This window comes from Lithobates pipiens, unplaced genomic scaffold, assembly GCF_037356315.1.
Source record: "Lithobates pipiens isolate NorthernLeopardFrog02 unplaced genomic scaffold, aLitPip1_a1.2 Scaffold_8, whole genome shotgun sequence".
Taxonomy (NCBI): domain Eukaryota; kingdom Metazoa; phylum Chordata; class Amphibia; order Anura; family Ranidae; genus Lithobates; species Lithobates pipiens.
The window spans coordinates 202,780,092-202,807,121 of NW_027507903.1; the positions used below are offsets into that span (position 1 = coordinate 202,780,092).

The window sequence follows — 27,030 nt, forward strand, 5'->3', positions numbered from 1 at the left end:
CTGCGCCTGGGCAGTACGGGGCAGACACTATCTGATGGGGGGACAGCTTTTGGCTGTAGGAATGTTTCCAACACCTTGTTGAATCTATACCACGAAGAATGAAGGCAGGGAAAAAGGGGGTCCAACCCGGTACTAGTAAGTGGTCGGCGAGTGTATATGATCACCATAAATGGTACAGTCAGAATGGGCTGTGGGCACCATTACCAAGGCACAGTGAGGTTTTTATTGATAGGAAATGTGAAGTGTAACCCCCAGTGATTGATTTTATGAAGGCAGTGAGGGATGAAGGGTACTGACACCAGCCCACAGGACAATGGCGGTGGGGTGAGCTGTGCCGGGAAACCAGCAGGCGACATTGTCACAGCAACAGAACAACAGCACAGTCAGCGACAAACAGAAGGGGAGGGAGAGGAGGGGAAGGCGTTGCTTGGAATCAATAAAGCTTGTTGAACCAGTTGTTCCTGTTGTTCCCGCAAGGCACGATGGACCTTGTAGTTTGTCTTCCTGTGTAGCATTGGATCGGTGGCTGGTTGGCAGTTCGGAGTGTAGATCGCACATCAGGAGGTCGGTAGGTGTGTTTGTGTGTCCTTGTGTAATGTATGTTGTAGGAATGTGACAGGACGGTGTGTGGGGGAGCTGTCATTCTATACACTGCGCCCAGACAGACATCTGTGTCATCACCAGCCCTCCATCCTTCCTATCACTTGTGTGTGTGACCTGGCCGAGTTCCTGTACTGGAGGGGTGATGCCAGTGCCTTGCACATGAGGGTGACACTGCCATATGGTCCATGTTAGGGACGTCTGGGGACTTCACAATATACAGCAACTTCCATAGAGTCCCCACACTTCCCAATGAAATCCAAGGCTTCCTATGAGCTCTGACACTGACAGAGCTCCCATTGTGATCTTTATACCGTGTATATAGTGACAGCTCCAATACAAGAGGCTAGGGAGGGCCCTGTTCCCAAGAGCTTACACTCTGAATGGGAGTGGTAAGTGATCTGAACTGTGGGGGGGATGAGCTGATGGAGAAAATGAAGGCCTTTGCACACAGGTTGTCGGGCAGATCTGATCGGAAGGGTCTTGTGTCTCTGTGTACACCCGCCGACCTCCAGCTCCAGAAATGTGACATACACAGGACCTTCTAGATCCATTGTGCAAAGCCGGCCATCGATGGATGGAATGTTGGCTGGTTCAGCAGGGACTGCCCCATCCATCCATCCCTGAGCAGGCTGGTTGGACTGAATTGGATCCATCAAACAACTTCTACAACTAGTCTGTTGGAGTTTTTTATTTATTTTTTTATATGCAATTACTGCTGGCAGTGAACCTGTAAGAAATCACAGCCTCCCTTAGTAAACATGCCAGCGCTGGGGACCTGAAGCCTGTCGAAGAACCAGCCTGAGGGTGAGGACGGTGCGAGATCCCAGGAAAGGTACGTGGCCCTTCTATTAGAAGTCCGCAGCTACAGTATTTGTAGATGCTCACAATGTTTTCTAGGGTGAAGATTTCTTTAAAGCAAATACTGTAGCTGCTGACTTTTAATATAAGAACGCTCACCTGTCCTGGCATCCTGCGATGTTGGCACCCTAGCTGATTTTCCGATTGTATCTCAGGTGCTGCCATTCGTGGTAAAGGAAACGGGTTGGTGTTCATAATGCTGTGCTTTCTAACTGGTCTGGCGGAGGGGGGGCTAAGGTGGGTGACAGGTACCTGCACCCCCCCCCCCCCAAAAAAAAGGTGCCAAATGTGGCACCGGAGGGGGGATGGAGGCAGATAAGAGGGGCTTCCACTTTTGGGTGGGACTCCGCTTTAAGGTCCAATGCACACTTGATGTTCTAATAATGGCAGTAGCGTTGGCTGTAGAATGAGTTTTTCAGTTATTTAGCTGTAGAGTGTTTGTGTTTTTTTTATAGCAAAACTATAAACTATACTCATAAAACCCATAAAACGAACGATAAATTGAAAGTTTAATATGTTTCCCGTCCGAAGTGTCTGCACTAGGTATATGTAAAAAAACAAACAACAAATTGATTCATTTATGTCGACTGAGTGATTTATCGGTCATTACACGATGGCACTATCCTTTGCTTTCGCAGCTGAATGTTTTCCGATAATGGGCTCGGCTGATTTTTCGTTTTTTACAGGTGAAAAACTCCTCCTAAAACCCACTAGCAAAAAACAGGCGCTCTAAAAACATCCAATGTGCATGAGGCCTAAGGCTTAATGTACTCGGAACGTTTTACAATCTCTCCTGAGCGATTTAACGGATAGTAACCGACGGTTAAAAAACGTCTGTTTTGCTGCGTTTACATTTTTTTTTTAGAAGTGTGTTTTTTTTTTTTTTTCCAAATAGTCAAAAATGAAAAAATGCCTGTAAATGAAATGTGGCTTATTGCGTGTTACAGGCGTTTGGCATTTCAAATGCCTCCGAACATCTGTCCTGAATGCATTTTTTATTTTTTTATTTTATTTTTTGCTTTCCAACTGCCTAGAAACTACTATAAACGACCCTGTGTACATGTACTGATAAGATAACAGAGGAGAGTTCAGGAGCAGCTGAAAAAAATGCCCAACTGCCCCTAAACATCTGTTTACCAGCAGCAGTGTACATGAGGCCTAAATATGCAAGCTTTAGACCTCATGTACACTGCTGGTAAATGGACATTTAGGAGCAGTTGGGCATTTTTTTTTCAGCTGCCCCTGAACTCTCCTCTATCTTAGCAGTACATGTACACAGCCGTTTCTAGGCAGTTGCGTTTAGAGGCTTTTTTTTTGGAACCGCAAAGAAGCACTCGGAAGCTGTGTTTGGAGGCATTTCAAGCACCAAACGCTTTTCGTAACGCGGTAACGTGCATTTAGCCGCACTTAGTTTACAGGCGTTTTATTTATTTTTTTCTTTGTAAATGCAGCAAAACTGACATTTTTATATGTGATTTTCTATCTCAAGGAAAGGTTGTAAAAATGTCCTGTGTACATGAAGCCTTAGGATAACTTGGGCTTCATTTGTTTTGTGAACACACACAAAATTGTGCAATTTTGCATGCATTTATGAAAAGCATAAAAAAAAAAAACGTCATGATTGCAATACTATTCCTTGTTATTGGCACTCCAAATACGTCTTAACAGATGTACATTTTTTGCGCTAAAATGCGCCAAAGCAGTGCATGATCTAATTTGCTGTTTGTCGTGTATAGGGCAAGCCATTAAAAAGAATTGACTGCCTTATGCGCATGGCGCAAAAAATTCACATATGGATGTTGCAATTTTGCTTGTGTCTACAAATTGCTGTAATGTGAATGTAGCGTCTTTAAGTTGGCCAATAAAGGGTCTTGCTTAAGGCAGAACTAATCTTCGCTCCAATCATTTAATGTAATGTTTGTGAGGTCCCCCACAAGCACCAGTATCTTCTCTTTGACTTGTTCGGTGGTGCCAGTCGTCAGCGCTCTTGATTGGCTGGTGCACGGTGATGTAACTCCTACACATACACAGGAATTCATTCATTCTGACACTGAGGCACTGTGCCAAGAATGTAACATGTGCAGCTCAGCCTACATTCTAAAGGAGATTGCCAATGGGCAGGTAAGTTTGGGTCATTCAAGTAAAGACTGTTCTGCAAAAAAACGAAAGAAAATACCCCAATAAAGCCTGCGTTCTTGACTTTTTCTTTTTTGTAATGCTTTTATTTCATTCTAAACGCTGAACCTTCTGCATAATTTATACTAGAAAGCTGGCAGTACACAAGGTAGTTTATCAGGAATTTAATATAGTAATGACAAGACCTGTTTAAAGCGGTGTTCCACCCAAAAATGGAACTTCCGCTTTAAGGGAAGGTGACCCCCTGAAATGCCACATTTGGCATATCATTTTTTTGGGGGGGGGGATACCCTCTTTTTAGGGGCATCCAGTTCCCACTCTGCAGCCCCCAGAAGGAAGTTCACTTCTTTCCCCTCCCCTGTGCAATCTTCTGGGACACGTCACAGGTCCCAGAAGAATGCCCGGCCAATCACAGCATTACAGCCACAGACGGGCACCCACAGAATGCCGGCGCTGCAGAGAGGAGGGGGGGAGGAACGGGGCTTTGTTCGCCTGCATCGCTAGGTAAGTGTCCAATTAAGTCAGCAGCTATGTTTTATAGCTGCTGATTTTTATATGGGTGCAAGTCCACTTTAAGGCACCTTTCAGGTGGCGTGGATCTACCTTCTCAGCGAGCGATCTTTCCGCTGAGCAGGAGGATGACGACAGGTCTGTGTCTGCTCCACTGTGCAGGTACAGCCCGCTGTTCTCTATGGGGCAGTCAGATGGAAACAGACTGCCTGTTTGTTTTCATTCGATCTGCCAGATGGATGGGGAACGGGTCCCATTCCGTCTGTTTTGATCGGATACCGGGGGGTGTCAGCCGACATCTCCCATAGAGAACAATGGGTGGTCCGATCAGGTCCACCTGTCCGTTTTTTTTTCAGTTGATTTGAAAGGGGCCTAAGCCTCCAACTTTGAATGGGTGCAACTTGGATGTAACTTCTTGTCTCTCTGCAAAGTCGGACCCACTGTTGCATGTAAAACATTCAGGTACAGCTTTCATGCAACTTTTGAGGGTTAACATTGAGGTCTGTGGCCCTCAAGTTGCATGAACGTCGGACCAAAGTAGTGCATGAACTACTTTGAAGTCGCTGCAACATTAAGTTGTACATGCATGAATGGTTCTCATTGGGAAAACATGTGGTACGACTGCTCGTGCAACATTGATGTCCAAAGTCACATGAAAAGTCGCACAAGTGTGAATGGGGTGCAACGCTAAGACTTTGTTCACTCTTATGCAAATTGGATGTGTGTTTTTTCCACATCCAATTCGCATGATGGAAGATTGTGATTGGCTCTCAATGGAGTCGGTTCGTGCCTCTAGAGCGGATTGCACAGGGGTCCAGTGTGTCTTTGGCTCCATAGTTAGGTCTGAATTCAAGAAAAAGTTCGGGCCTGATTCGTCCCTGAAACGGAAAACAGGGACGCAGCAGACTCCCTGCTGTGAGCTGCATCTTAGATAAGTGTGAACCCAGCCTAAAACATTCCAGACTGAAGATTTCCCTGATTTGTCTGATCATTTTTGCAACCTGGCAGTGTTGCATTATGGCTTCACGCCGGGTCCCTACTGCGCATGCACGAGTCACCGCTGCGCTCTCCTACTAGCCCGGCGACAGGAGGAGGCAGCTGAGCTGTGATGTAATTCGCTGTGCCCCGGACTCCCCGAAAAGGTACCGGAGTGGGGAGGAGGAGACAAATGGAAGGTCCACTTTTGGGTGGAACTCTGCTTAAGTTTCCAAAAAGCTTGTTTTTTTTTTTTGTTTTGTTTTGTTTTTTGTATCAGCCTAATAAGGTCCCTTTCACATATGCTGTCCGTTTTTTGGCTGTTTTTCATTCATCCGTTGACGGATGAAAAACGGAAACCAATGCATCTCTATGGAAAAATGGATGATCACCCATTTACATTCACATCAAAGCTCTAGTTTTTCTTGTATTTTTTAAAAAAGATCAGATGAAAAAATGGATGAATACTTCAGGTTTGACGCGACGTAACTGATGAAATGAACGGTTTGTGTGTGTGAAAGGGACTTTGCATACCAGTATTAGTGGTGCCGTTTTATTTATAGGCTTGGTGACCTTGCCCTACTCCAGTCTATAGATGACTCTGATTACACAAGTGAGATTGTGTAATTCTCTGCTCCTTCCTGCTCACTGTTATCAGTAAAGACTGGCTGGCATTGAAGATCACAATAATAAGGTGTTCCCCTTATCTGCCAAACTGAACAGGAAAATCTAGTCTTGCTTGTACTGTACTGTTGCTCCGTGACCTGACCGCTGTTTGGCAATGTGACTTGTTGCATACTAAAACAGAAAATCCACTTTACTTAATTACATTCCAGGTGCAACTAAGCAAAAGGAATTCCAAGCCTTTCCGGTTACCAGCAGGGGAGAATCTTTTTGGGCACAGGCTACCTCTGCTGTCTAAGGAAAATTAACTTTGCACCATGGTGATGTGATTACTCGCAGTTTCTGCCCTGCCATAACATACCTGCATGGTAACCCACTGCCCTGCATTGCCATACCAATAATTCAGCAGGTATGATTTTTAGAGCCGGCTTGGTGCACTTTGCGGCCCATGCAACGCATGAGATGCCTGTGTGTAATGCACATTAACATGTTAGTGTTACAGCTGAACCTAAAAACGCAGCGGACACCTAACTGACACTTTTACAGTGACACTAATACAGTGATCAGTGCTAAAAATATGCAGGTCACTGTACTAATGACACTGGCAGGGTTTAACATCAGGGGTGATCAAGGAGTTAAATGTGTGGCCAGCATGTGTTACTGTGTGTGCTGGTTTTACTAAGTCCCCTTTCACTCTGGGGTGGTGCGGGGGCGTCGGCGGTAAAACGGCGCTATTTTTAGCACCGCTTTACCGTCATTTTAGCAGCGGTATTCGGCTGCTATTGGTGCAGTTTTAACCCCTGCTAGTGGCCAAAAAAAGGGTTAAAACTGCCTGCAAAGTGCCTCTGCAGCGGTGCTTTGCCGGTGGTATAGCCGCGCTGCCCCACCGCTCCTTCACCGCTCCAGAGATGCTGCTAGCAGGACTTTTTTTACCGTCTTGCCAGCGCACCGTTCCAGTGGGAAAGCCCTCCAGATTTCACACTGGAGTGAAAGGAGACACTTTTTTTCAGGTGCTATTTTTAGCGCTGTAGCACCTGAAAAACGCCAGTGTGAAAGGGGCCTAAGCAATGTGCTTTGCATGAAAAAATAAACAGCACATTGCTGCTGTCAGAAGGAAGCCTTGTGTTTGTTTACCTGCACAGGGCTCTCTTCAGTAATGTCCAGAGCCAATTGTCAGGTGCGGCAACCAATCAGCAGCCGGCACCCGCTGATTGGTTCATGCTGCAGCCAATTGCAGCACAGCCGGGACGGCAAGAGCGCGCGGTTGCACTCCTAACACCAGTGGAGCGGATCACATACTAGGTACGTGATCCTGCGTAGGAGAGCCACCTTGCTGCCATTAAAGTATACGGTTGGCAAGCGATTAAAGTGAATCTTTACTGCCTCTGTGCACCACAAAACAAAAAAACTGTATTTAAGGCTTAGTTCACACTTGTGTGAATCCACTGCGGGTTCCCACATCGCACCAGACGCACAGGGCAGTTCACACTGCTCTATTCAAACTGCTGGGAGTGTCAATACAATGTTAATGACACCCCCATTTCAGCTCGCATGCTGAACACTCATGCAATCCGATTCTGGTGTGGACCAAAAAGGGTCCGGTGCGAATTTGGTCTGAATGTGATGCAATATCTGTATGGCTGAAATCACATCACACAGACATCGTATGTGATTTGCACTGTAGTGTGGTGCGGCTCAAGTGTGACACGGCTGAATAAATTTTTATTTTTTTTTTATATTCAAAGCAAACTCACCATTTATACATGTTAGGCCTCTTTCACATGAACGATCTGTTCAGGTCTGTCTAAAAAAAAAAAACAGGCGGACCTGAACGGATGCTCCATAGAGGTCTATGGAGTGTCGGATTTCAGCGGTGACATGTCCGCTGACATCCAACCCGCTCCGATCCAAAAAAGTGTGACTGAGGAAAAACCTACTTTTCCATCGGTTATCAGATCGTGTGACAACGGACTCTGCTGTCCGTCGTCATCCGATCTCCCATAGAGGAGAGCAGCGCTCTGACAGGTCTGTCTCTGCACAGTGTGCAGAGACAGACATGTCATCTTCCTGCTCAGTGGGGATCGATGGAGCGATCCCCGCTGAGCAATTGAGTGTCCACAGGGAGGATCAGCATGCACCCGCCCCATGTGAAAGAGTCCTATGTCTCTATGCTTTATTTTGTTGAGAATCACTTTGAAAAATACCCCTTAACATTTCTGTCCGTGGCCAACTTGAGTAAGGGCAAATGATTTATGTAGCGTTTACTTCCTAGAATCTATCTGCCCTTAGCTCAAGCATGCATGCAGGAGAGGGTGCTTAGCTGAGAAAGCCCCTCCTCCTCTCCTGAAGACTCCTGAGTTGTATGACATAATTTGCTTAGGCACGAATCCAGAAAATAATTGAAGAAATGTAAAAAAAAGAATTAAATAATAAAAAAAAATTAAAAGCAGTAAATGATATACTTCCTTATCTATTTACTAATGCTGGCAGCATGAGTATTAAAAAATGATCACTGTTGCTTGGGAGTGTGAAGTTCCACTTTAAGGGCTCATGCACACAGGACCTTTAAAAACACCAGCACTGCTACCAGGAAAAAGCAGCGTTAAAAACACACTGTTAGCCATGTTTTTGAGATGCGTTTTTATTGGCCTTTTTTGCTTTATTGTAAAAATAAATGCCTAAAAACGGCAAATGTGTCCAAACGCCTGTGTTTTTCGTTTTTACAACTCAACAGCCTCTACTCCTGGACGCACAGGCTGTTGTGTGTGTGTGTGTGTGTGTGTGTGTGTGTTTTTTTTTTTTTTTTTTTTTTTTCTACTGCCCCTAAACACTTATGCCTCCAAATGCCTATGAAAGTTGGTATGTATAGACATATAGGCTAACATGGAGGGGAGTTTAGAGGCAGTTAAAAAAAACTAGACTCCCCTAACAGCAGCTGTAAAAACGTCCTGTGTGCATGACCCCCGAGGCTCATTTACTACATTAATGGGAAGCACTCTTGCTCCTCTGAAAATATATTTACCCTTAGATTGCTTATAAGAGGTGTTTTATTATTTTAATTGCAGGTTCTTGTATAGCGCTGTCAGTTTACGCAGCATTTACATATATATCGTACATTCATATCAGTCTTTGCCTTTGAGGAGCTTACAATCAAAGGTCTCTAACTCACATTCACATAGAATGCATTAAGATAATGTCCAGTTTTTTGTGACCTTTTCAAATCGCTTTTAAGGCGCTTTGAAAAAGCTACCTATTCATTCCAATAGGCAGGGCGTTTTTGGGAGCACTCCCAACCCACCCCAAATGTGCTGCTTGCAGGACTTTTCGCAACATCCCGCAAGCACACCGCTCCAGTGTGAAAAGACACTGGAATGAATGGGAGGTGGTTTTCAGGTGCTTTGCAGAGGCTATTTCTAGCGCTAAAGTGCCTGAAAAATGCCCCAGCGTGGAAGGGGTCTAAAAGATAAGTTTACCTTTGGGAACATGTTGTATGTTCCACCTATTTTTTTTTTTTTTTTTAGGGTTCCCAACGCTGCAGCCGCTGCACAATCCCCGCGCTCCCTGTGACAGCAGTACAGGGAGAAGTTCCCTCTGTGTGAATGAACTACAAGCCCCAACATCTCAATGAGATACCACGCCACTGCTGACCGCTGTGGTAGTTCATTGATTCTTCCTGTCAGTGTATCTGCTTGCCAGTGCGGGATGTAAGTCACTCGGATGTACAGAAAGATCTGCAGGAGACCTGCATTGCATTAGCGATCTGCTGATCGCTGGTGCGGTGCTTTTACAGGCTCCAAAAAAAAAAAAAGCACTTATTTTATTTATTTTTTCACTGCAAAAAATGTGCATACATATATACACATGAAAGAGTTTGTATGCAAAAAAAGTAACAAAAAACATGACCTAATAGAAAAATTGTTTCCTGTGCCATAAGCCTAACAAGTAATGTGTTAAAGCAACCAGTCATGCGTGATTGCACATTGCTCCAATGATAAGCTATTCGCCAGTTTTGTATGCAACTGTAGCACTGAGCGCAGCCATGTTTAAAGTGGTTGTAAAACTTTATTTATTAATTATTTTTTTTCTAAAATAACAAAGCTGTTATAATTACAATACCTTTGCATAGAACTGCCCCGAACCTCCACTTCTGGTGTCCCCTGCCCATGCTCTAGGCTCCTCCTCTTCTCTCTACTCTACCATAGGAAACTACTTCTTATGGGGCACTCCTGCGGGGTTCTTTTTGAGTTTGTGTGTGTGTGTTTGTGTGTATATAGACGCACACAGCACGGCTTGGCCCCTCACTTCCTCTTCACAGGATTTCACTGACCACAGTAACTTCCACTGTTCTTGGCCAAGCTTGTGGGAAATGCAGTCCGGCACAGAGCTGGATTGATGAAGGACTTGGATAGGTATTTGAGAGGGACTGCGCACAGAAAGCGGTAGCATATGTTTTATTTATTTATTTTTAACCTTAATGTGCCCAACCCATCCATGGACAATTGTACGTGCGCCCACTGAGCTTCACCCCCAATCCCCATACTTTGGGCCGGGACAAGGGGCAGGGTGCAACCTGGTGCAGAGAGGAGCGAGCCGGGAGGAGTTGCAGGCTCTCTTGTGCTCCCCTCCTCCCCCTCCTGTGATAACACCGCTCCCTCATACAGCAGATTGGACATGGCCACTCTTGCATCTGACAGTACATTGCTTGATTACCAGCCCCCTACCCACATTTCTAGTATAGAAGCAGCCTTTGGAGGAGATAGGGAGTGGCTACTCAAGCTGTGTACCATCAGATCTAAGAGCGACCCTGTGTAATCTGCTGTAAGGAGTTGGGATCATTCAAAGGATGCAAAGACAAGGGCCCTTTGTAGGAGAGTCTGGGATGCTAGCACTATTGTCATGGTACCGGCCTTGGCTGGCACCTTTATGGTTTACAACCTGGATGTTTGGGTCAACTGCTTGCATAATGAGGCGCTGAAGTCAGCAGCTCAGTATCTGCTGTGAACGAGGTTAAGGCATCCCCTCATGTGGTTGCTAAGGCTGTGAACAAAAGAAGGGAAAGAAAGTGGGGTGCCAAGCTGACCATAGTGTAGTAACCAGGTTTGTTGGGAAACCATAAAAACAAGTGCAATTTGCACTCCAACATCAATGATTTCAAGCGTGACTCTGAGTTCAGTGTCCAGCAAAGGATCAGTGGAGGTGGATGGCCAGATCGCAACAGACTCAGATGTTCCTCTTCTGAAGCCACTGTGGAGATCAGGAGAACCTGTCAAACTGCTAAGGGCTGTCTGGAAATGCATTTTGGAGGCCTGGACCTGCCTCCAAGGGATGAGAGTGAATTGGGAAAAATTGTTTTATTTCTTGACGGTACAGGATTTTTTTATTTATTTTTTTTGGATGAAAAGGTACACATCTAGCCTGGTAGCTGATGAAGAAAACCTGTTGGCTGATTGGCTTTGGAAACTGTCTTAACCAGTGAGGTTTATGGACCGATGCCAGTGCCTGGGGCCCGGTGGTACAAACCTGACTCATCAGTGTGGGTACAGCAGCAACTCTAATTATCAGCGCTGATGGTTTTGTAGGAAGATGTCAGAAACTGAGACGTTCTGATTCTTTCAGACAAAACTACCAGTTTCTCGCTTCAGTCACCGAAGAGGCTCCAGATCTTCAGTTCTTTTGGACCTTGCAAGAAGCATCTTCCAGCAGAAAAAAAAGTTTGCTCCCTAGGTGCTGTTCAGGGTCACCTTAATGCAGTACTGGATTTATTGGAGCAGGCAGACCAAGATCTATCAATCTATGCAAAGGTATAAAAAAGTTTTCCTTTCCACCCAAGAAATCCCAGTATTTCTCAAATTCTCTGAAGATGGGGGTCTTCCTTTTTTAAGTGGCTCTAAACCCTCACACCGACCCAGTGAAGTGACTGGCCTCAGGTGATACACAGCGATTAAACAAATCCTTCTACATAAATTGTATCCATTTCATTCTGCAGCCATCTTTCCCCCTACATCCATTCAAAGTGCAGAATTAACTCAGGAGCTGAAGTTGCATCAGTGAGGAGAGCTCTGAGAGCTGATTGGAGGAAAGGAACACACCCCAGTACACAGGAACACCGCTGGGTCGGCCAATCACAAGCTGTGTCCTCTCCTGTCAACCTTTTTCTTTTGGTGTCAAGGAAACTTGTTAGAAGTGACAACATTATAGCAGAGGAACAAGGCAGCAGACAGAAATGACACTTGGTGCTCTGACTTGAGACCAGTACTTACTATAGAGGGGAGAAGCTTTGCTCACATTTCATGTCTGAAGCCGCGGACTGTCTGGCCAACTTAGTCCGTCGAAACACATTTCAGCGGACAGTCCGCTCGTGTGTGGGCTTCAGCGGACTTTTTCAGCGTGCAGTCTGGCGGACTAAGTATTTCGGAATTTCCGTAATACTGTCCGTCATACTTTGGTTTCAGCGGACAATCCGCTCGTGAGTAGGCTAGTTCGACGGACTAAGTATGGCGCATGCTCAGAAAGGATTTACACGGCGAAAGGTTGCATTGCTGTGTATTGGACTTCCTATTTCTAGTCCCGTCGTACGTGCTGTACACGTCATCGCGCAAGCTTTCGACGGACTGTTTGTGCATCCGTGTGTGGTCAAGTCCGTTAATTCGAAAGTAGGACGGACTGTCCGTCGGATTGTCTGACGGACTAAGTTGGCCATACAGTCCGCCCGTGTGTACGTGGCTTAAGGTTTTTTTTTTGGGGGGGGGGGGGGGTGGTTTTAAGAATGACAACTAATAGGAATTGCATTGCCTGGCTGTACCTACAGTGCTTTGCAAATGTATTCACCCCCCCCCTCCCCCTTACATTTTTCGTGCTTTGTTGCCTCAACCTTTTCCCCCTTAAAATCATGGTCTGGGATGGGAAGGAGCGTTCACTGCCTAAATAGACCGAGCCGAATCTCCTGTGTACTTGGCTCCGCTCGCAATCACACCCAGTCCTGCCTCCTGCAGATGGGCACTGATCATACTGCAAAGAGGGGTAAAACTGCAGATGGGCACTGATCATGCTGCAAAGAGGGGTAAAACTGCAGATGGGCACTGATCATGCTGCAAAGAGGGGTAAGACTGCAGATGGGCACTGATCATGCTGCAAATAGGGGTAAGACTGCAGATGGGCACTGATCATGCTGCAAGAGGGGTAAGACTGCAGATGGGCACTGATCATGCTGCAAGAGGGGTAAGACTGCAGATGGGCACTGATCATGCTGCAAAGAGGGGTAAGACTGCAGATGGGCACTGATCATGCTGCAAAGAGGGGCAATGGATTGTTCGAGAATTTGCATCATTTAATATGCCCACAACTTTGAAGATGTTTTGTTTATTTTTTTTAATAATATAATAGGACAAAATAACAGAAAAAGTCAATGTGCATAACTATTCAACCCCCTAAAGTCAATACTTTTGTGGCTATCACAGCTCCAAGTCACTTTGGATAAGTCTGAGCTTGCCACATCTTACCGCTGGGATTTTTTTTTGCCCGTTCCTCCTTGCAAAACTGCTCCAGCTCCTTGAAGTTGGATGGTTTGCGCTTGTGAACAGAAATCTTTAAGTCTGACCATGGATTTTCTATTGGATTGAGGTCTGGGCTTTGACTAGGCCATTCCAACACATTTACGTGTTTCCCCTTAAACACTCAAGAGTTGCTTTAACAGTGTGTTTGGGGTCATTGTCCTGCTGGAAGGTGAACCTCCGTCCTAGCTTCAAAGAAAAGGGAAAGTCGGCAGCAGGGCTTTAAATGAGGCCAATCACTATATAAAGTATATATGTGGGATATAAAACGGTGTTGCTTTTAGGGGTTCCAACAAAAAGGGGGAGTTTTTGAGAGATGTATACCAAAAAGCATTCATAGCAAAGAACATTTTATTATTCCATGTGAGATCATGTATAACATGCTGAATAACACAAAAATGTATACATGCAGGGCATGCTGAAACCTGCATATAAATATTGAAGCCATGGTACTTGGCATATCATAAAAACAAGTCCTGCACAACATGGGTCACTAGAAGGGCTGAATGATGTTGGAAAGTCTAGAGTAAGACAAAATCATCATTCATCAATGTTAGACTGACGCGTTTCGTTGGGGTATACCAACTCTTCTGGTGATCTATAAAGAAACATAACCATATGGTATAATATTGTAACTAAATGGGATGGACATGCCTATAGATACTCGCGTCAACTGCATAGATGTGAACAGAGGATCAGAGCTGTTAAAAAGGTCTGGCATGGGAGCTGAGGTAGAAACACGTGGACAAGCAGGGAGCACTGTAGATTCACCAGAGTAAATGTGCAAATGTGGGTGACTGTGAGCCAAAACGTCTGAATTGAGATCAGTAATATATATTGAATGGAATAAAAAAAAGTAAGGAGAAAGAAGAAAATTGTATCCTGGATGAGATCTAGAGGGAACCAAAATCAACAGGTGAATGCTTGCATATGAGGTGTTGCCAGAAAGACAAACACAGAGTGAGGTGAATTTAAATGCTCCCAGCTGATAGTGTATCCCCCCCCGTCGTCACCTGGGCGTCGCAAGAAAGGGGAGGCATCTGTGCCAGAGTAAAAAAATCCGCCCATACAGGCTCAGGTACCTCCCCAGTGTCAGTCTAGCTGGTGCCAATGCGATAGGGAGCACCCTCCCTAACCACCACCTCCATCCACCACAAACGTGGATAAAGGGAACAGGTGGAAGAAGGAGGGGCGCCAGAAATTGCATCAGAGCTCCCAGGGAACAGATGAGCAAACGGCCCAAAAATCCATGCACACACAAAGCAAACCTTACCATGTGGACACAGGGTGCTAGGGACAAGATAGGGTGGATTGAAATATTATGTATGTACATAAAATGAGAGTTGAATGCATGAACTAGCCTCAAATCACACACTGAGTGGTACAGGTATATCCCCGTATTTAGCACCAGCCATCTTTCCCTCAACCCTGACCAGTTTCCCAGTCCTGACTGCAGAAAAACATCCCCACAGCATAATGCTTCCACCACCATGGTGTACTTTGGGTGAAAGTTCAATGTTGGTCTCAGACCAGAGCACCTTCCTCCATCCATTTTGGGAGTCTCCCACGTGCCTTTTTGCAAACTCAAAGCGTGTTATTTTGTTTTTTTTCTGAATGTAACGGCTTTCTTCTGGCCACACTGCCATAAAGCCCAACTCTATGGAGCTCATGGCTTATTAGAGCTGCGCGATTAATCGTCAAGAATCGTTATCACGATCTTGACTAAAGTGTTTCCCAATTCTTTTTTCTTTCTATGCAAAGAATTCTCTACTCTTCTGAAGCCACAGCATTCAAAAGAAATGAAGGAAAAAACCGGGCAGTTTGCCAAGAATCAAAACCTTCTTCATCAGTTGAACTTAAGTATAAACATTGTAACAATTTGTCAATGGAATAGACTTTGTGTGTAATGCCGTGTACACACAGCCATTTTTTCGACAGCAAAGGTCTGAGGCAACGAATCCGTCGGACAATTTGACCATGTGTGGGCTTCATCGGACCTTTGCTGTCGAAAAATCAGATAGACTTTAGATTTAGAACATGTTTCAAATCTTTCTGACAGACTCGAGTCCGATCGAAAAATCCATTCGTCTGTATGCTAGTCCGACGGATGAAAAACTGACGCTAGGGCAGCTATTGGCTACTGGCTATAAACTTCCTTATTCTAGTCTGGTTGTACGTCATCACAGTCGAATCCGTCGGACTTTGGTGTGATTGTGTGTGTGGCCAAGTCCGTTCATTCGGAAAGTCCATCGAAACTCCGCTGAAAAATCAGTTTTGAAGACTGTCTGACCTAGTCTGCCGGAAAGTCTGGTCGGTCGTGTGTACACGGCATAAGTGAAAAAAGTTTAACCACTTCCCGACCGCCGCACGACGATGTACGTCGACAGCATGGCACGGGCAGGCATATTGGCGTACATGTACGTCCCTGCCTTCCCGTGGGTCGGGGGCCCGATCGGGCCCCCGCCCGGTGCCTGCGGCGGTCGGTATTCGTGCGGGAGCGATCCCGGACGAGGGGGCGGCCATTCGTTCATGGCCACCCCCTCGCGATCGCTCCCGACGAATAGGAATCGTTCGTGACATCACTTCCTCTCCTGTAATGTAAACACAGGAGAGGAAGTGATGTATTCTCTCCTCCGTGTCGGTATTTTTCGTTCCGACACCGAGGAGAGAGGATCGGTGAGTTGCACCAACACGTCACTACACAGTAGAACATGCCAGGCACACTCACACCCCCCCCGATCACCCCCCCAATTACCCCTGCCCCCCAGTCACAGTGACACCAATGTCATTTTATTTTTATTTTTTTTATTTTTTATTTTTTTTGCATTGGTGTCATTTGTGACTGTAATAACTGTTAGGGCAGTTAGGGTTAGCCCCCTTTAGTTCTAATGTACCCCCCTAACCCCCCCCAATAAAGGTTTAACCCTGTGATCACCCCCCGTCGCCAGTGTCACTAAGGCTGGGTTCACATTGCAGCGGTTTATGAGAACGAATGTGATTCGCACCGCACTGCAGTGCAAATCACATCCGATCTCTGTGCGATTCGAGTTCAGCCATTCGCCGCACCCGCCGCAAATTCGCACGGGACCCTTTTTTTGGCCCGCAGCAGAATCGGATCGCATGGGTGTTCACACCATGCGATCCGAGTTTGCAGATCGCACTGCGATATGCGAACTGATCTGGGGGTGTCATTAACATTTCACTGACACTCCCAGCAGTTCGCATAGGGCAGTGTAAACTGCCGCCGGGAGGCATGCGATGCGGGAACCCGCCGAGGATTCGTGGCGTTCCCGCATCGCTCCAGTGTGAACCCAGCCTAATAAGCGATCATTTTTCTGATCGCCGTATTAGTGTCACAGGTGACGCTAGTTAGGCAGGTAGGTATTTAGGTTCGCCGCAGCTTTTTATAGCGCCAGGGACCCCCATATACTACCGCATAAAGCCCCCTGATTGCCCCCTAGTTAACCCTTTCACCAGTGATCACCATATAACTGTTACAGGTGACGCTGGTTGGTTAGTTATTTTTTTATAGTTTCAGGGCACCCGCCATTTATTACCTAATAAAGGTTTAACCCCCTGATCACCCGGCGGGTGTCATTTGTGACTGTAATAACTGTTAGGGCAGTTAGGGTTAGCCCCCTTTAGTTCTAAGGTACCCCCCTAACCCCCCCAATAAAGGTTTAACCCCGTGATCACCCCCCGTCGCCAGTGTCACTAAGGCTGGGTTCACATTGCAGCGGTTTATGAGAACGAATGTGATTCGCACCGCACTGCAGTGCAAATCACATCCGATCTCTGTGCGATTCGAGTTCAGCTATACAGATAGTATGGCTGAATTCGTGTCGCACCCGCCGCAAACTCGCACGGGACCCTTTTTTTGGTCCGCAGCAGAATCGGATCGCATGGGTGTTCACACCATGCGATCCAAGTTTGCAGATCGCACTGCGATATGCGAACTGATCTGGGGGTGTCATTAACATTTCACTGACACTCCCAGCAGTTCGCATAGGGCAGTGTGAACTGCCGCCGGGAGGCATGCGATGCGGGAACCCGCCGCGGATTCGTGGCGTTCCCGCATCGCTCCAGTGTGAACCCAGCCTAATAAGCGATCGTTTTTCTGATCGCTGTATTAGTGTCACAGGTGACGCTAGTTAGGCAGGTAGTTATTTAGGTTCGCCGCAGCTTTTTATAGCGCCAGGGACCCCCATATACTACCGCATAAAGCCCCCTGATTGCCCCCTAGTTAACCCTTTCACCAGTAATCACCATATAACTGTTACAGGTGACGCTGGTTGGTTAGTTATTTTTTTATAGTTTCAGGGCACCCGCCATTTATTACCTAGTCTCACTAGTGTACCCCTAAATTTAGGGGTGTCTACTTTCCAAAATGGGGTCATTTGGGGGGGGGGGGGGTTTGTGCCATCTTGGCATTTTATGGCCTTCAAAACTGTAACGCCCTTAGAAAGCCTGAAGGCGGTGCTTGGTTTTCGGGGCCCCGTACGCGGCTAGGCTCCCAAAAAGTCCCACATATGTGGTATCCCCGTACTCAGGAGAAGCAGCAGAATTTATTTTGGGGTGTCATTTCACATATGCCCATGGCATGCGTGAGCAATATATCATTTAGTGACAACTTTGTGAAAAAAAAAAAAAAGTTTGTAATTTTCCCGCAACTTGTGGCAAAATATAAAATATTCCATGAACTCAACATGCCTCTCAGCAAATAGCTTGGGGTGTCTACTTTCTAAAATGGGGTCATTTGTGGGGGTTTTGTGCCATCTTGGCATTTTATGGCCTTCAAAACTGTAATAGGTAGTGAGGCGTGAAATCAAAAATTTACGCCCTTAGAAAGCCTGAAGGCGGTGCTTGGATTTCGGGGCCCCGTACGCGGCTAGGCTCCCAAAAAGTCCCACATATGTGGTATCCCCGTACTCAGGAGAAGCAGCAGAATTTATTTTGAGGTGTCATTTCACATATGCCCATAGCATGTGTGAGCAATATATCATTTAGTGACAACTTTGTGTAAAAAAAAAAAAAATATATATATATATATTTTTTTGTCATTATTCAATCGCTTGAGGCAAAAAAATAAAATATTCAATGGGCTCAACATGCCTCTTATCAATTTCCTTAGGGGGTCTACTTTCCAAAATGGGGTCATTTGGGGGGGTTTTGTACTGCCCTGCCATTTTAGCACCTCAAGAAATGAGATAGGCAGTCGTAAACTAAAAGCTGCGTAAATTCCAGAAAACGTACCTTAGTTTGTAGATGTGACAACTTTTGCGCAAACCAATAAATATACAATTATTGACTTTTTTTTTTACCAAAGACATGTGGCTGAATACATTTTGGCCTAAATGTATGACTAAAATTGAGTTTATTGGATTTTTCTAATAACAAAAAGTAGAAAATATCATTTTTTTTCAAAATTTGCGGTCTTTTTACGTTTATATCGCAAAAAATAAAAATCGCAGAGGCAATCAAATACCATCAAAAGAAAGCTCTATTTGTGGGAAGAAAAGGACGCAAATTTTGTTTGGGTACAACATTGCATGACCGCGCAATTACCAGTTAAAGCAGCGCAGTGCCAAATTGTAAAAAGACCTCTGGTCATTTACCAGCAAAATGGTCCGGTCTGAAAGTGGTTAAACACTAAACCTTTCTCTGACATTTGTTGGTTTCAAGTTAAGTAATTTTCTAGCAAAAAAAAAAATTATTTTAAAACCCCCAAACATTATATATTTTTTTTGTAGACACCCTAGAGAATAAAATGGTGGTGCTGCAATATTTTATGTCACACTGTATTTGCGCAGCGGCCTTTCAAATGCAATTTTTGAATAAAAAAATAAAAAAAAAATAAAAAAAAAAAACTAACCAGTAAAGTTAGCCCCTGATCCATCACATATAATTCAGATTAAATAAACATTGAACTAAAGGCTGTAATGTAAAACAAAAATTGGTAAAAAGCCAATACTTATGCAAGGCACTTGAGATGCCTACTGCAGTACTTGGTAACGACAAGAGAATTTTGAAGGTCCAGCTATCTTATAGTAATCCTTATCAGATACAGAAAAGGTCTTGAAGCAAACATTTAAGTTAATTTACGATAAAGAGGCGCTTCAGACCCTGGGGCTTTAAATGCCCTCTCAACCAGATCACTGCCAGTCTCCTTGGCAGAGGGCAAGTGGATCAAATCTGTATAGCACCTGCATGGTGAAGTCAGAACACTTTATTTTTTTTATGAAGCATTAGAGTGGAGGGGCTATCCCAGCAGGACCTGACCTTTTGGCTGGGAAGTTCTGAAGACCTGGTCCCACCCTGAGGTGTGCGCTGATAGCCAAGCCAATCAGATTTTACACAGGCAGAAATCGTTTCTCCCGCTGGCCGTTGGAGTGATCCTGATATGGAACAGCCTGTGTATTGGCATAGATGGCAGGATTGGCTTCCTTGGTTACTAGTTCTAACAACTGGCTGAGAAGCAGTGGTGGCCAATAGGGTATAACTGTGAACATGTAAATGTTGCTCAAATATTCTATATGTACTGTGTACAAAGCATTTACGCACAGAATCTGCCAGCAAGATCCTGTATAGAAAGCTGCTGTGCTGTGAATGACCTCTAAGAACCATTTTCCTAAACATTTAAAGTGTTACTAAACCCAGGAACCTGCATTCACTACATCTGGCCTCCCACAGTACATGGAAATGCAATTATTTTAGTAAATATAAACTGCTAAATACCTTTTCTCATCAGCAGTATAAAGCAGTCTTGTGACTTCTATCAGTGTCTGAAGGAGCACTGGTTAAAGCTTGTAGGAGGAGTTTTCATTCTCTTCTGACTGTTCTGAGGCTGCAGGACCCATAACACTCTAGCAAAACCCCAAACTGAGCACATGCAGGACCCCCCCCAATGCTCTGTACAATCGGCAGATGGATTGGGGACTGTGTAAGAAGAGGAGGATCATAGAAGACAGGATCAAACAGCTTGTTTACACAAGGCAGAGGATGAACTCATTAGGTTCCACAAGCATGTATAACAAGCATGCTTTGCTGCATATACACACTCATTTTTCTGTTATGGGTTTAGTAACACTTTAACTGATTTGTGAAAACTGACATTTTATGGTTGGTTGCCTAACTTGAGCTGTGTAAACTGTGATTTTTGATTGATGACTATTATAGGGAAAGTTATGATCTAACTTTCAACCATGTAAATGCAGTTTCCTAAGGATATCGTCGGATCCTGCTAGGAGTAGTTATTTATTACAAATGACCTTCTCCAACCAAATGTGTGTTGGTTTGTTCTGGCTCACGTCCATCTATATCTGTATGGAACAGCTGTTTCCAAACATTAGAAGATTATCTATAATAAATATATATTTTATATTAGCCACTTCCCGACCGGTGCACAATGATGTACATCGGCAGAATGGCACGGGCAGGTACATTAATTTGAAATTGCAGCCCTGCCATCGGTTGCGTGGCGGTGCACGCCCATGCCGGTCAGGACTCCAGTGAGTCCGATCGCAGTGGGAATACCCGCGATTGTCTCACGGGGAGGCTGAACAGGGAGATGCCGATGTAAACAGCATCTCCCCCGTTCTGCCTAGCAACAAATGACACTGATCTCTGCTCCCTGTGATTGGAGCAGAGATCAGTGTTCGCTAACACAGAGCCACACCCCCACAGTTAGTAACATGCCCCTAGGACACACTTAACCCCTACACTGCCACCCCTGGTTAACCCCTTCACTGCCAGTGTCATTTACACAGGAATCAGTGCATTTGTATAGCACTGATTGCTGTATAAATGACAGTGGTCCTAAAAATGTGTCAAAAATGTCCAACGTGTCCGCCATAATGTCACAGTAAAAATAACTGATCGCCGCCATTAATAGTAACAAAAAAATTAATTAAAATGCCATAAAATGATCCCCTATTTTGTAAACGCTATAAATTCTGCGCAAACCAATCGCTTATTGCAATTTTATTTTTTTTAAAAATATGTAGAAGAATGCGTATCGGCCTAAACGGAGGGAAAAATGTGTTTTTTTTTTTTTTTAATGTTTTTGGGGGATATTTAATTATTATTATTTTTTTTTTTAATTGTCGCTCCTATTTTTGTTTTATAGCACAAACAATAAAAACCGCAGAGGTAATCAAATACCACCAAAAGAAAGCTCTATCTGTGGGGGGAAAAAAAAGACGTCAATTTTGTTTTGGAGCCACATCGCATGACCGTGCAATTGTCAGTTAAAGTGCCAAATCGCAAAAAGTGGTCTGGTCTTAAGCCAGCAAAATGGTCCGGTCTGAAAGTGGTTATACACTGTCCATCCAGAGTGTTTACAGCGCTTCACTTTTTCCACATTTTTCTCTTACAGCCTTATTCCAAAATAGATTCAATGCATTATTTTCCTCAAAATACTACAAAAAATACCCTAGAATGATAATAAAATATATCAGTAGTACAATGAAATTATATTACTGATCCTAGCGCTCCATATAAAAACAAACACATAACCCTACACAAGCTGCTGTTATCAGTCCTATATCAAATCCTTTAAAGAGGAAGTAAACCCTGATGAGTTTACTTCCTCTTTCATTCCCTGCAAAGTTAAAGCATAATGGACTACTATGCATCGCATAGTAGCCCATTATGTGTCACTTACCTGACACAGGAGCCAGCGAAGTCACCGCTGTCCCCTGTAGTTCCGAGCGTCCATCTTCTTGGTGGGTCTCGCTGCTCCGGCGCTGTGATTCGCCGGAGCAGCGATGACGTCACTCCCGCGCATGCACATGGGAGCCGACACTCGCAGCATATCGCCGCGATCTGCGGCTTACCCCGTGCGCCTGCGCGCCGCTGTCTACGGTGCATGCGCCGTAGACAGCGGTGGCTGTCTTCAGGTAAATATCTCATAAACCGTATAGATTTAGGAGATATTTCTTGGACCTACAGGTAAGCCTTAATCTACGCTTACCTGTAGGTCAAAGTGGTTTGTAAGGGTTTACAACCACTTTAAACATATGCAGAAATAAAATATCAACCATAGTTATAAGAAGTATTACCACATTAACAGCGCTTATAATATATATCTATTAATTAATAGGCATGTGCAAAGATATACACTCTCTATAATAATACTGTTAAAAATACATATAATTCATAAAGTCCCCAAGAAAGAAAGTTCATAAAGTGCGTGAAGTGCTCCAGGAACCCACAGACTTGTAGGAAATCCTCACTGAGAATATAGACCATGCAGGCAGAGAAAACCTTGTGCTCTGTGTGACCTCCCTTTGGTTGTGCACTTACCCCTAAAGGGTTAATGACAGGCGCTTCACAAGTCTCACAATGTGTTGCTCAAATGGTTGCCAAAAGCTGAAAGCACGCGCCCATCAGAATACTCGGCCCAGAGATTCACTCCCACCAGGATCTCACTTGTAATTCAATTAGCTTATCATGGTTCCTGCACATATGTTTCCATTCTGTCAGGACAGCCTCAAGTCTGGCTCTGGCTGGGCCACTCAAGGACATTCAGACGTGTCCCCTAGCCACTGCTTTGTTATATTGGCTGTGTGCTTGGGGTCATTGTCCTGTTTGAAGATGAACCTTCGCCCCCGTCTGGGGTCCAGAGCACTTTGGAGCAGGTTTTCATTATGGATGTCTCTGTATATTGCTGCATTGATCTCTCCCTCAACCCTGACTAGTCTCCCAGTTCCTGCCACTGAAAAACATCCCCACAGCATGATGCTGCCAGCACCATGCTTCACTGTAGGGATGGTCTTGGCCAGGTGATGAGCGGTGCCTGGTTTCCTCCAGACATTTGCCATTCAAGTCTAAGAGCTCAATCTTTGTTTCATCAGACCAGAAAATTTTGTTTCTCATGGTCTGAGTCTTTCAGGTGACTTTTGGCAAACTCCAGACAGGCTGTGATGTGCCTTTTTACTGAGTGGCTTCCGTCTGGCCACTCTACCATACAGGCCTGATTGGTGGAGTGCTGCAGAGATGGTGGTTCTTCTGGAAGGTCCCCCTCTCTCCACAGAGAAACGCTGGAGCTCTGTCAGATTGACCATCAGGTTCTTGATCACCTCCCTGACTAAAGCCCTTCTCCCTCTATAGCTCAGTTTGGTCAGACAGCACACTCTAGGAAGAGTCCTGGTGGTTGCAAACTTCTTCCAGTTATCTAGGATGGAGGCTACTGTGCTCATTGGGACCCTCAATGCTGCAGACCTTTTTCCCCTTCCCCCAGATCTGTGCCTTGATGGAATCCTGTCTTGGAGGTCTACAGACAATTCCTTGGACTTCATGGCTTGGTTTGTGCTCTGACATGCACTGTTAACTGTGGAACCTTATAGAGACGGGTGTGTGTGCGCCTTTCCAAATCATGTGAATTTACCCAATAGACTCTAATTCTTGTATAAACATCTCAAGGATGATCAGTGGAAATGGGATGTACCAGAGCTAAATTTTGAGTGCCATGGTTAAGGTTGTGAATACTTATGTACGTGTGATGTGTGTTGTGTGAGTTTTTTTTCTTTCTATTCCACCCTTAGGCCCCTTTCACACTTGTTTGCCTTGTCCTGCGACTTGGGACTGCAAAGTCGCATAATAAGTTGTACCCCATGATTTCCAATGTGTACTATTCATATCTGTGTGGCTTCAAAGTAGGCCCTGTACTACTTTGGTTCGACTTTGATGGGAGTTGAGGTCCATAGACCCTGAATGGGGCCTAACTGTTTACACAGACTACCACATCTCCCATTATGTTTTTGATCAGTCCTGTTTTTTTGTGTGTTTTTTTTTTTTTTTTTTTTTTTTTTCATTCAGCCTGATTCCTGTCCCCTGCCGCAGCTGCTTTTAATTTTACAATTGCTGTGTCTACGCTCTGCCTGCACAACAGTATAATATATTCACCAAGATCTGTGAATGAATACATTACAAATCCCATCAGTGGCTGTGACAGAAGGACTTGTAGTTATCAGTGGAACACAAGTGTGCTAATCTGAGCACTAGGTAGCCATTGACATTTCCTCCATCTCAGTAGCTGGAAGTCCATACAGAGGTATATGTAGAGAGCTGGATGAAGAGTTTGCAGGAGCCTAACATTGCACCTGAGATCCACTGATCGCATGTGCAGTGCTTTGCAGGCTGATGTGGAACAACATAAAAAATTTACATTCTTCTTTTTACTGCAAAAAACCTGTGAATTTATTATTATTATTATTATTATTATTTTTTTTTCTTAAAGGGTTTGTAAACCCTTGTGTGTGTGTGAAAGTGAAAATGTCCAAATTGGGCCCAAAGTGTCAATATTTTGTGTGGCCATCATTATTTTCCAGCACTGCCTTAACCCTCTTGGGCATGGAGTTCACCAGAGCTTCACAGGTTGCCACTGGAGTCCTCTTCCACTCTTCCATGACGACATCAAATAGCTGGTAGATGTTGGAGACCTTGGGCTCCTACACCTTCCGTTTTGAGGATGCCCCATAGCTTCCCAATAGGGTTTAGGTTTGGAGACATGCTTGGCCAGTCCATCACCTTTACCCTCATCTTCTTTAGCAAGGCAGTCATCTTGGAGTTGTGTTTGGGGTCTGTTGGAATACTGCCCTGCGGCCCAGTCTCCGAAGGGAGGGGATCATGCTCTGCTTCAGTATGTCACAGTACATGTTGGCATTCATGGTTCCCTCAATGAACTGTAGCTCCTCAGTTCCTGCAGCCCCAGACCATGGCACTCCCACCACCATGCTTGACTGTAGGTAAGACACACTTGTCTTTGTACTCCTCATCTGGTTGGCGCCACACACTCTTGACACCATCTGAACCTAATAAGTTTATCTCATCAGACCACAAGACATGGCTCCAGTAATCCATGTTCCTAGTCTTGTCTTCAGCAAACTGTTTGGGCTTTCTTGTGCATCATATTTAGAAGAGGCTTCCTTCTGAGATGACAGCCATGTGGACCAATTTGATGCAGGGTGTGGCGTATGGTCTGAGCACTGACATGCTGACCCCCCCCCCCCCCCCCCCCCCTTCAACCTCTGCAGCAATACTGGCAGCACTGGTCAACCATGGCGAGGCCTGTTCTGAGTGGAATCTGTCCTGTTAAACCGCTGTATGGTCTTGGCCACTGTGCTGCAGCTCAGTTTCAGGGTCTTGGCAATCTTCTTATAGCCTAGGCCGCCATCTTTATGTAGAGCAGGGATATGCAATTAGTGGACCTCCAGCTGTTGCAGAACTACAATTCCCATGAGGCATAGCAAGACTCTGACAGCCACAAGCTTGACACTCAGAGGCATGATGGGACTTGTAGTTTTGCAACAGCTGGAGGTCCGCTAATTGCATATCCCTGATGTAGAGCAACAATTCTTTTTTTTCAGATCCTCAGAGTTCTTTGCCATGAGGTGCCATGTTTAACTTCCAGTGACCAGTATGAGAATGGAAGAGCGATAACCCCAAATTTAACACACCTGCTCTCCATTCACACCTGAGACCTTGTAACACTAACGATTCACATTACACCGGGGGAGGGAAAATGGTTAATTGGGCCTGATTTGGACATTTTCACTTAGGGGTGTACACACTTTTGTTGCAGGGGTTTAGACAAATAATGGCTATGTGTTTGTAAATTTGCTGTCCCCCTCAAAATAACTCAGTTATACAAGCTGTACACTCATTACTTTACATTGTAGCAAAGTGTCATTTCTTCAGTGTTGTCACATGAAAATATATATATTTACAAAAATGGTGAGGGGGGTCTACTCACTTTTGTGAGATACTGTATGTGCCGAAAGATCACAAGGTTTATAAGCAGCTTGGAAGGTTTAAATGACATTTTTACTGCTTGCCCTTCCTCCTCACATTTTGGAGTCTGGTACAGATGCCTTTCTCTTCAATCGTACAGTTTGTAGTGTACATAGATTTGCAAAACAGTGGGATAAAGAAGTATTCCTGAACTTAGTTTTATTTCATGGTTACTGTGGAATTGTGTGAATGCATCAATGTAGTGCATGTTATCTCAGCTTGCAGAGCTTGAGCTCATTGAATGAGTTTACCAAAATTGTAAATATCGCATAATATACAGCCTCATGCTACATAACTAAGCTCCATTTCATGCTTAATAAGCTAAATTATTAATGTGTTTTTTTCGTTTTTTACTACAAAAGCATGTTAAAATTAAATCAAAATAATCTGAGGTTTTTATTTAGTTATGTATTTATTTTATCCAGCTATACAGATTTAAAAAAATATTTTTACATGTAAAAACAAAGTGCCAGAAAAGGCTTGGGGGGGGGTCAAGTATTAAAATCTGAAGTTACAGAAGGGACTGCTTTGTTAAAACTAATGAAAGACTGCATTGTATTTTATTTTTGCTTTTAGTACTGCTGACTGAGTTGTCCACATGGGTATGTTGGGTATACTAGGGTATGTTCTGGCAGTCCTATGACCCCAAGGATGCCATTCGGGATGAGTGGTGAGACTTCTTCAACATTACAGAATGTGTTTAGTTGAATGTGACTTCTGATAGCATGTATCATGACCTGGATAGATGAGAACCTTTAGACATTATGTGCTATTTCAGTAATGTAATCCCCAGGGCCATGTTACACAAGAGATTTGTAGCACAAATTAGTAGGCACTACAAATCACTAAGCGTTGATTTCTAGCTAGCTTCAGAAAATCGCTGTAAGTATTGCAGGATAAAAGTACAACTGTATCATGTTGACTTCACTGCTGCTAAATTGCCAGTCACCAGCAGTTTGTAGCCATATACTAAAGATTATGG

The 27,030-nt window shown here is 44.6% G+C and overlaps 1 protein-coding gene across 4 annotated transcripts in view; it reads left to right on the plus strand.

Annotated features, from left to right (window-relative positions):
* The first annotated feature begins 450 nt into the window (after window positions 1–450).
* Window positions 451–27,030, plus strand: part of FAM3C (FAM3 metabolism regulating signaling molecule C) — an 82,332-nt gene continuing 55,752 nt past the window's right edge. For 2 of the 4 annotated variants that reach the window (XM_077472457.1, XM_077472454.1), the window contains exon 1: window positions 451–564. The gene's annotated coding sequence lies outside the window, so the exon portion shown is untranslated. Of the gene's footprint in view, window positions 573–27,030 lie in introns of all 4 variants that reach the window. The other 2 variants (XM_077472455.1, XM_077472456.1) reach the window with 2 other exon arrangements.